Source organism: Leptosomus discolor, chromosome 6, assembly GCF_034619465.1.
Source record: "Leptosomus discolor isolate bLepDis1 chromosome 6, bLepDis1.hap2, whole genome shotgun sequence".
In the NCBI taxonomy this organism is placed as follows: Eukaryota; Metazoa; Chordata; class Aves; order Leptosomiformes; family Leptosomidae; genus Leptosomus; species Leptosomus discolor.
In genome coordinates, this window is record NC_141396.1 from 54,322,293 (window position 1) to 54,333,147 (window position 10,855).

Sequence of the window (10,855 nt, forward strand, 5' to 3'; positions counted from 1 at the left end):
GAGGAGAAAATCATTTCCCTGGACCTGCCTGCTAATAGAGACCAATAGAGACCAGTATGTTTTCTTCACTGGAAGGGTGCAACGTTGACTCATTTTCATGGGACCACATGTCCATTTTGCAAAGCTGCTTTCTAGCTGGTAGCACTCAGTGTGTGCAGTCGGGTGGGGTTATTCCATCCAAAGTACAGGACTTTCCATTTGCCTTTGTTGAACTTGAGATCAGTCAATACTTCTAGTCTGTTGAAATTTCTCTGAATGAAAATCCTCCACCCTCCAGTGTACTGACCCCTTCCCCCGAGTTTGATATTCTCTACAAACCTGCTGGGAGTATATTCGATTCCATTGTTCAGGTCTTTAAAAAAAATTGAAGATACTGGCCCCAGCACAGACTCCTGAGGAATGCTGTCTGTCGGGAACTCACTATTGGTTGCCCTTTATGCTGTTGGTTGCAACTCTTTGAGCCTGCCCAGCCAATTTTCCCACTCATCTTATAGCTCATGTATCAAAACAGTATTTCACCAATTTGACTAAAGGCTGCCTTGGAACACCATGTCAAAAGCCATGCTAAGATACTAAAATTAATTGAATTAGTTACAAAAGCATGGAGAAACAATTTTTAATCAAATGTTTGGAATCTGCAAGCCCAACAGTGTAATCAGAGAGAGCTACAGCATATGAGGTCAAACATTTAACTTTGAATGCAGCTAGCCAGTCTGAAACTATCACATGGTCATTGTGCTTTTTGCCATTTGAGTGCTCTAGATAAATGGGAGTACAACTACAAAGGCTCAACAAAACATTCCTGATGATTCATCTTCATACTTGTATCATCTTGCAGCTCCCAATGTTTACTCTGAGTGTTATACTCTTTTGTGTAACAGCTGTTTTCCCTTCTCTGAATATGTTAAAGGTGGAATATGCATTCCAAACGAGTGCCCAATAGTTTCAGTCAGGAAACAATTTCCTTTCATATTTGGATCTAGTAAATTAGGGCTTGTATCTTACCATGCTGGGATATTCTTATTCTTATATTTAATTAAGTAAAAACTTAATAATGTCCCATGTGTTTCAGGAAAGGTCCTCAGATTAACTAGGAACTACAAGAGTGAATTTACAAGCAAAAGCTTTAATATTTACCAGGACTTTTTTATACTTCAAGTGGATAAATTTTCCATGGAACTTGTACTCTTGATTATCTTAGGCTGTGTTCAGACGTCTCAGAGTATTTACTCACTATTTCCTTTTACTGCATGCCCTGACAATGTTGGAACAAGAAGTGAATCTGTGCTAGGAAGAGGCTACACTCTGCCTTTCTGTTTCTGTATTCTTGTTCCCATTTGAAGAAAATGCAAATAAAGAAGCCAAAACCTTATTAAAGGCCAGCTGAGGATCCAGCATGCCTCAAAACTGCATGCATTTGCCCTGTTGGTGAAGTGACATTAGCAGCCCCCATGGTTTATTGTGGCAGAGCATGTCTCCCGCTCTTGCTTGACATTACTTACCCCTAGAAGGCCAAGATCTGAAAATGTTCTTTCTCTGTCTAGGAAGGCATACCAACAATTTCCTACATAGCTGTAAATTCACATATGTAACCACTAACCTATAAGAAAGATCAAATATATTTTTCCCTAAAGTGGTACTTAAAACTTAGTTTTCTTTATCTTATAGGGGTTTGTTTGGTTTGGTTTTTGGTTGTTTGGTTGGGTTTTTTTTTTTTTTTAAATAACTTTAAGAATTTTTTTGAATGGGTCTTATTAAGAATATATTTTGTCTAATAGGTTGGAGTGGGCTGTAATATGAAATAGCCTTTCTGAATATTGCAAAATTCATGTTATATGTATGTGGGAAAAGAAGTAACTTGCAGTAAACCTCAGCAGGTACACTGATAACAGTCCAGATAAGAACTGCCCTGCAAACAGCCAAGACTGTTTTTGCAGTATATTCCTTTTGAAATTTTGTCAAATGCTCCAGGAAATAGGTTTTCTTATTCTCTGAACTAGTCCTGTATTGCTATTACTACACCCTAGATGTAGTATGTACTGACCTAAAGACTTCTCCAAGCTATTTTTTGCTAAAAGAATCCAACTTAAATACAACTCTTTTCTCTAGCTGCCCTAGACCGAAAGGGAAAAAGGGAATAGAGAACTTGTTCTTGCTGAATAGGAACCAGGCAAAATGTTTTGTTGAAACAACAGGCTCTGTGTAAATGGCATCTTCTCAAGGACTTCATCAGCAGTGGCAGAATAGAGCTATTCCCCACATGCAGTGTCACTCCTAGAAACAAACTTCTGTTGGTAACAGGTTGATGTGAAGTTAACAACTCTTTAAAAAGACATCAAAGTAGAACTGAATTACGGTGTTAAGTCCAGATCTCAAGTGAGGGCTTTTCAATTTGCATCCAGCAGGTTTTCTGTTCATCTCTCTTTCCTACTTTGTCTCTCTTGCATAAATTGTGCAAGCTGAAATGAATAAAACATTCAACATCCAAAAGGAAATGAGTCCTTGTAAGATATTTCATCATGCTTGTTACAGTACATAGAAAACCACAAATTGTTTCTAAAGGAGAACAGGTTGTCCTTGAATTGACATGATAAAATGAGGAAAATGAAACTCAAATTGTTGTTTATATACTGAATGAGCTGTATGTACAAAGGGAAAACCTCAGCCTAGTACATTAAACATGCAAGTGAAATCTGATGTTCCTATTACAGCAAAAATTTATTGAGAATACATGACCTGCTCTAGATAAGTTTTCGTGGAGATGCACTTCAGGAACTATCTGGAAGAGCTCAGATATACACAGAACATTCTTGCTTCCCATCATGATACAGTTCCCAGCAGAATTGCTCTATTTGTATGGGCAGGATATCTCTCTGCTTCTATTTTCAGTCCGGTGTGTAGCACCATGTCAGGAGAATCTCCTTTATAATTCTGCCTAGAAAATAATTTTGACACAGATTGACTGTACCCATGTTACCTTACTTTGCTTATTTTCTTTTTTTTTTTTTTTTTCCTGAAAATGTTCTTACACATCTGTGTTCCACTTCGGATTGCTATTTGACCATTTCATACTTTCCTAAGTTGCTTCTGTTTTATTGTCGGAACTGTTTGGTTTAGCATTATGATGTTGAAATTCCATCTGAGATTGAGACTTTGAGTAGTTTGAAAGCAGATTTTGAAGCCAAGCCTGTTTTTCTGTATAGGCTTTTATTACGCTGAAAAACTGAATACTAAATCTCTGACTGGCATATCTTCAGTGCTCAACTAGCATGGATTCCTTGGAAATGGTAGCTTGGAAGTATTATGACTTGTGTAACTTTTCCTGAAGTTGAAATCTAGATCCCTCTACAATAGCTTAAGTATACATGAATGGGGCTGATCCATTTTCTTCAGAAATGGCTATGATATGTTTTATTGTCTTCCATTTCAGTGCATACTGCAATGATCTAAGAATTACTGTAATTAGATTAGCAGAAGTATTAATTTCTTTGCCACTTCAGAAATAGTTTGAACTATGCAGTGAGAACTTTTGCGTGCCTTTTATCTCGGGACTGGTATAACATATAAAATTCCAGCAGAGGGACCCCTCATACCTTATAACACACATTTTGTGTTTGAGGCATCTGCTCCTGGATGAGCATTTTGTTCTCGCAGAAATTTTTGGCTTTTCAGTCTATGTAAAAAGTTAGGTGTAAAATATTACACTACAAAATAGCATGTAACTTGTAAAGAAAATGTTTAAGATTTTTCCTTGTCTTAGGACAAACTGAAAATAACAGAAAACAAAGAATGTTGTATTAGGGAAGTATAATTTATAGCAGCTAAAAATTCTCAAAGAAATCTACTAGTTTTATAAATTAAATATAAAAACTAGTTCTTTATCTACGCACTGGTCAGAGCACTCTTCTTTTTTTGCATGTTTTCATGTTTGAAATATAGAACCTACGTTTTAATTGCCAATTTTAAAAGAAGGCCCTAAGAATTTATTTTGGTCACACCTCTTCCAGCTGTGATAGACTCAATGTTTTGTTTTAGCACTGCAGATAAGTCAAGTTGTCTAGGTAACAACCTAGTCCCATAGCTTTGCTGAGCGTATTTTAAGTATTTTCTTATGCTATTTCAAACCGTTTTTAATCAAATCAAAGTAGAGCCTATGGAGACACTAAAGAGATTGCCATAAACCTGAAGTATATAACATCTTTCTATTATTTACGTGTAATTTTAGTAACTCTCTACAAGCTTCTTTTTATACTTACTTAGACTACACTGATGTTTATGTTCAGTGCAGGAAAAGACTAATGTGAGGCCTATAGGATGCTCAGATATTTTGCAGCTGTTTGTTGCTGTTTTACCAGTACAGTTAAACCCTAAATATACTGGATCCATCACTGGAATTTTTCCATTCATGCTGTCAACTGCTCGGTCCTTGGGCCTGTCCAGATGCTGACCTTCTATTTGCTAGGTGGTCCAGCCTGAAGTTCAGTAGCAGAGTGTGTGCACATGCACACACAAGCATACACATACACACCCACAGAATAGAGAGCGTGCTTGCACAGAAAATAGGTAGAAATAGAGTTTAGTGGAGAGGCCAAGTACACAGCCTCGCCACACAACAGTACTGACCTGCAGCCTGCTTACCTGTGACCTGTCCCCTTTTAGTCATTCCTCCTCTTGAATTTTCCATGCCTGCTTCTCCCTTGTCCACCTTGATCCCTGCCACTGCCTTTGTCCTTTCCCCTAAACATTCCAGAATAAGATCAGCACATTCCTACAATCCCATAGTAAGTCCCATGCAGTCCCACAAGCCTTCTCAAGTATTCCATAGGACCTGTGGTCTTTTCCATGGAACTGCTGATCATGGTGTTTGCGTTTTATCAGTTACAAAGCACCAGCTGACTCTTTCAGCAGCTGAGCAGATGGATCCCAAATGGCCCATCAGGCAATGAGAGTTCTCGTTCTTGCTATTGTCTCGGTTATCTGCTGCTCATTAAGGTTTGTGTGTCTCTGTCTTCGATTTATAACTTTTTCTGTTCCTTGTCTTTGTCTCTTGTGCTGAATAGCCACTAACTAAATATGTGTCTGAACCAGACATCTTTACAATCCAGGTAGCCATACATTGTGCATGTGAGCCATACGTGCACTACAGAAGAAACTCACAGACTAAATTCTTTCTCTGTGTCATTGTTACAAGGAGGATGCTCAGAGTCTCAAAGAAATCATAAAAATTCTACAGTCCATCAGGTCCTATGAAATAAAATGAAGAAATTATGTATCCAGGAGTGGTTGGTTGATTTAGATGTTCACAGAAGCATTAGCTGCTGCTTTTCACTCAATGAGACAGTTTCTGTATCTGGCACTGTGGTTTTGCACATTCTTTTGCATTCTGCACCACAAAACAAAAAAACATCTAGCCTTAGTCTGAGACACAAAAACAAAGGAAAAGAAGTGTGAACTAGTAAATAAATATTAATACATTATGTATAGAATTATCTGAGAAAATCAGCAGGAAGAGGATTGACAAGGCCATCTGTTCTATCCCGCTGCCCCAACTCAGGCTTGACTCCGTTTGAACTATTCATGTTAACCTGGTTAACTTGTAATTAAAAAGCCCAAATTACAAAGCTTTTCTACAGCCTCCACATCTAATCTATTCCAATCTCAACTATTCTTTTTGTATGAAAGTTTCTCTTACATTCTGAAGTAAATCTCTCTTAGTTCAGTTTTAAATAAATTATAGTAATCCACCAGGCTCTTATTCTGTTGCTGAATTAGTGGTGCTATATAGATTGCTGATGCAGAAGCATCCACACTGATGCTGTGAAAGGAAGGCTTAGCTCTTGTAATTTTTGCAAAAGACTTAAGTAGCAGAGAGTTGTATCGAGACAAAAAAAAAAAAAAAAAAAAAGAGAAGAGAGTGGATTCTGCTCTGTTGATGCAATTTGATTTAAATTCTAAGCCTGGTTTATATAATCATTGTACTTGATTGTTTGTCACTCCTAAGTTCAAAATCTTGTCATGCAAAAAAGTACCACACCTTGTAAGTAAAGCCAAGAATTTATTATTTGTGTAATTGAAATCTCAACAGAATAATCAAAAGAATTGTTATATCTAATTAATGCAGAAAAAAAGGCGGAAGATAAAGAAAATAATATTATTGCAAATAGGTCTCGGTATTAATAATATACTTTAAATTGTTGTGCACACCCATCCACTGCCCTTCTGGGTCTTGGATCAATGGGTCAAGTCTTGCTCACAAAGGAGGCAGGGAGCAGGTGGTTGCAGAAAGGTTCGATGTTCTACGTTCTTTACTGGGAGGAGTGATGGCGGAGGTGGGGTTTCTTCCCCTTTGTGAGAGAAGTATCATGTTGATGGTTTCTTCTTCACTCTGAGTTCACTTTGGGCTGTTTTCATGTTTTCTGACACAGATTTGCAAGTCTGTAATGTCATATTGCATCCAAATTTTGTATGTAAACTTTTTTACAGATACTAAATGCTTTTTCTGTGCTCTCTTTGTGACCCCTAAAACCAGTTTTGTCCAGCTTCATATGTCCAATTCTTTAACTGACCATTGATGAATTGTCTACATCCCTGAGGTCTCCAGTGCTACCCTGTGGCGTCTTTCTTACCACCCCCATGCCTGTACTCCTCTACACTATATCCTGTGTTCCCAGTGCTATCATACCATCCCTGTGCTGCTCTTCCACTACATCATTATGCTGAAGTGCTAAATATTTCACTATACATAGAGGAATTACATGTTACTGTATCTATAGAAAAGCTATGGTTGTACCATCGAAAGATAAGCAAAAATAAAACTAATTAGGCATAGCAACCTGTTTACATAGAAAAATGCTGTAACATCTAAACAAGCTAAAACAAAAGTCCAAGCAAGCCAAATTCAAACGAAGCCTACTGAGACTCAGTCCTGGGACCCTGAAAAGCCAGTTCAACACCTGTAGCCTGTTAGTAGCAATGGCAGTGATATGTTTATGGGGCTGCAGGGCTAAGAGGACCATCCCTTACTAGCATTTGACTTTCAACTTGAAGGTTAGAAATTCAGAAACGTGTCAAGAGATTATCAATAATACCCAGTGAGAAAGGATTATCTAGAGGTACAAAAGTATGTGTCCTTCTTAGCCTGCCAGGTTACCATCCAGCCAACGTGTGCTTGCCAGGCATTTGATGTGTGCACAGCTCCAAACCAACCCCCGGGTGCGTAGATGCCAGCGGGGCACAAAGAAAGCTGGTGCTTTGTGTAGATGTCAGTACAGCCTGGGACAACTGGAGTTAGGTTACTTGAGCTACTGCAATGAGAAGGGGATGTAGGAAATCGGATACTTATCAACAGAAAACTGGGTTATAACTCTTTCTTTGCAAGCACGTATAGTATGAGACAGACTCAGATCACCTCCTGCCTGAGGAAACCCAACAGTAGCTTTGAAAAATAATTTTCTACAGAGAATGTCTTTCACAGTTCTTTGTTGCTTGCCTCTGGAGTGGCTACATCAGCCATCCCAAATACAATTTAAGCTAGTGATTACAGCAGTATCTGACTGCTTCATCATCATCAACATACTTTTTTTTTTTCTTTAACATAATTCCTGTGATAGACAGAAATGATATAATTCTGATTTTAGGAATGGGTATCTTAATCACGGCTCCTCAAAGATACTCCAGGAGTGTAACTAGCTGCCATTCTAAAAGAAATAGATACTTAGAGACTTTTGGCTTGTCCAAAGTCATGTGAAAACTGAACCTGGATTCTACACCCCTTATTAAGCACTAAACCTCTTCTCCCCCTGCCCGCAGACCTCTCTCCTGATGTTCTTTTAATTTTCAGAGGAGCTGTACTTCTTGGGCTTTGTCTTCCCCTTGGTTGCATGGCCTCTAGTAGGAGGAAATTTCACAGCTCCATACAAAGGATAATAAAAGTAATAGCTGTCGAATCTATTCTTGTATAATGGATTTCATGAGACTCAGTTTGGTACATGCCTAATTTTTTTTTCTCAAGACTATGGAAAAATAAAAGCCTTGTTCAGTTGAGAAAGCATTATGAATGTCACTACAGACTGGATCCTCTGTTGATCCTTCCTCTGAAATTAGCAAATTGCTAATGGGTTGTTCCGTGAGCAGCAGATTTAAGGAAACATGATCTTTGGCAGATTTTTGCGTTTTGTTTTTCATAATTACTCTAAGCTTTTCCATGACACTTACCACTTACTTGTTGATGTTCTGTAGTGCCTCATCTGCCACATCTCTAGTTGCCCACATAGATACTGTCTAGGCACACTCAGGCATACATGCTGTCTTTACCTCTGGGTTGCACATGTGGATTGTTTGAAGATATTTTCAGCACGTGACCTCATGTGTCTCATGCATAGAAGACTTTCCTTCTACAAGGATATTCAATTTTTCTCTCTTCCTTTTAAAGCCACTGATTTTTTTATAAAGCTTGCAAATTTTTCATATCTTTTAGGCCTCTTCTCCCTTATTAGCTGAAATTAGCTTGAAATGATTATCAGAGGACTGCTCCATGGACAGATGGACTGACAATTGATACAGTCACATAAGCCTCATTTTCTGAAGTGAGAAAGAAACAAGTGGTGCTTTAAAAAAACCCCAACCAAACACAAAAGAAAACACAAAAAACAGCATCCATAGGAAAAGAGCAGTAGTTTTTTCATAGCTCTTCACCTAGCACACCTGGCACTGTGCTGTAGATAGAATGTTTATAGAGGTAACTGAAATTAGTCTTGCAAAAATTCTGTTCTGAATCCTCTTATGCCTGCAGTGATACATCTAGAACTCAGTTGGATCATTAAGAAGCAAAATCTTTCCTAAGGTGGTAAACTTTCTTTTCCCCTTGTTCCCTCCATCTCTCACATCATCATAGCCAAAGCAAATTTAGCAACTGAAAATTAAAATTTTACACTCTTGAAATTTTCTGCTTGGGAAAAAGTATTAATTTCCAGTGAGACAGGGAACTTCCAGCTAAAATTCGGCTAAAACAAGGAGCAAATAATTTCGTTATATAACTAACTCAAAATGAATCGTTCCATGTTGACTCAATAAACTGAAACAAGGCTTTTCTTTTTTTTTTTTTTTTTTAAATGATAATACAGATTTGCCTGAGGAGATACACAATCAGGAGAATGAAGTGAACTACTTTTGTTAGCCTGGCTGTTTAATAAGCTGACTGCTTAACTGTGCTATATAAAGTTGCCGATGATGTTAATTGTGTCTATAACTACATACTAAATGATCTCTACAAACTTAGTGTAAAAGAATTAGGGGAGAAGATGTCACCTGGTTGGCTGGCATCACTAAAATAAAATGGAGTTAAAAAAAAAAAAAAAGGAAGCAAAATCATTAAAAAGGAAAGAGATGAATAGTGGTTAAATTTTGATATAATAACTGAGATATGAGAAGGGAAAAGTATATCATTACAATTTGGTGGGTGAAGAATTTAATCTATGAAACTGATCCTGTGTTATCTTCACCTAGAGCCTCAGTCTGAGATAGTGAGTAAAATGAGTACGTAACCACCACTGAAAATTAACCTAACTCTATTCTTACCCACTGGTTTTTAAAATTCAGTGTATGTGATGTAGGTGGACACTAGAGGGAAGCACCTAACTGAGCTATAGGAGTTTATGGCACTGAAGAGGAAACTAGAACAGTGCTGTAGAGATGGACTCTCATTTAATGGCAACATTAAAATTTTTCAGGGAGAAAACACAATTAGTGGACTAAGGAAATGAATGTAGGTTATGAGGCTTATTCTTCCTATAATGGATATAAATGTACTCTAAAACTTCAGTTACTGTTACAGATCATGGACAGCCAAGCAAATTATATATTAAACTAATTGCAGGTAATGCTTATATGTCACGGTTTCATCTTTTCTTCCTTTCTTGTGCAATTGATGTTTCTTAATTTAAACATGTTCCTCCTTTATTACAAGTAGAAGGAAAAATCTTTAGTGTCTGATTCACTGTCTTCTGTAGTTTTTATTTCTGGCCTGACATGGTAAAGGAAAGTCTTGTCTAAAGAAGCTTTTTTACTTTGTGCCAGAGTTAATGACTATAACATATTGGATCTCATGCACAATTCATGAGGGCTGATTTAGCGTTAATGCAGGTGCATAGAGTGGCTGGAGCTGTTCACCTGCTCTCCCTGATGGAGGCAAAATGCTGCCATGATTTCTAACTAGGAGGAACTGGAGGAATTAATCAGGGAGATAAAATATATAATGTATATATAAATGTGGCTTAAAATGCATTGTAAATGATTTGTACATAGCTAGTCAAATACCTTTCTCTAGTGGTAGGGTAATCTTCTAGTCAGTGCTAAAACACAAGGCTAGATTGTCATCCTGTTGGCAGCCCTCTGAAGCAAATTAGGACTTGATCCTTCTGCCAGTGGAATCATTGGTAGGCAATCATATGCACAGCGCTGCTTCAAATGCAATCAGAGAAATGTGCATTTGGCTTAACAAGGTTAAGCTCTTCACCTGATAATCACCTGCTAACTTATAATCACTTGATGACTTGTCACTTCTCTAACTATTTTTCTTGTAATATGTAGTAAGAAATACTAGCAAAGTAAGATTTTTTTATCCCCATGCTTATTGAAAATAAATTTTGGTGTGTTAGTTCCAGTAGCCTTCAAAAGTGCTATCAAAATTAGTTTTCTTTTGAACTGATCTTATTATAGAGTTATTGCATTTATAGGAATGAAATTATTTTCTTTCAAAATTAGTATTGACAGGCATTTACTATTGCTAAACACTGCAAGTCTGCATAAAGTGCTCAGTCGCTATTTCCTGTTTAGTTTCTCATTTCAGCTTTTTAAC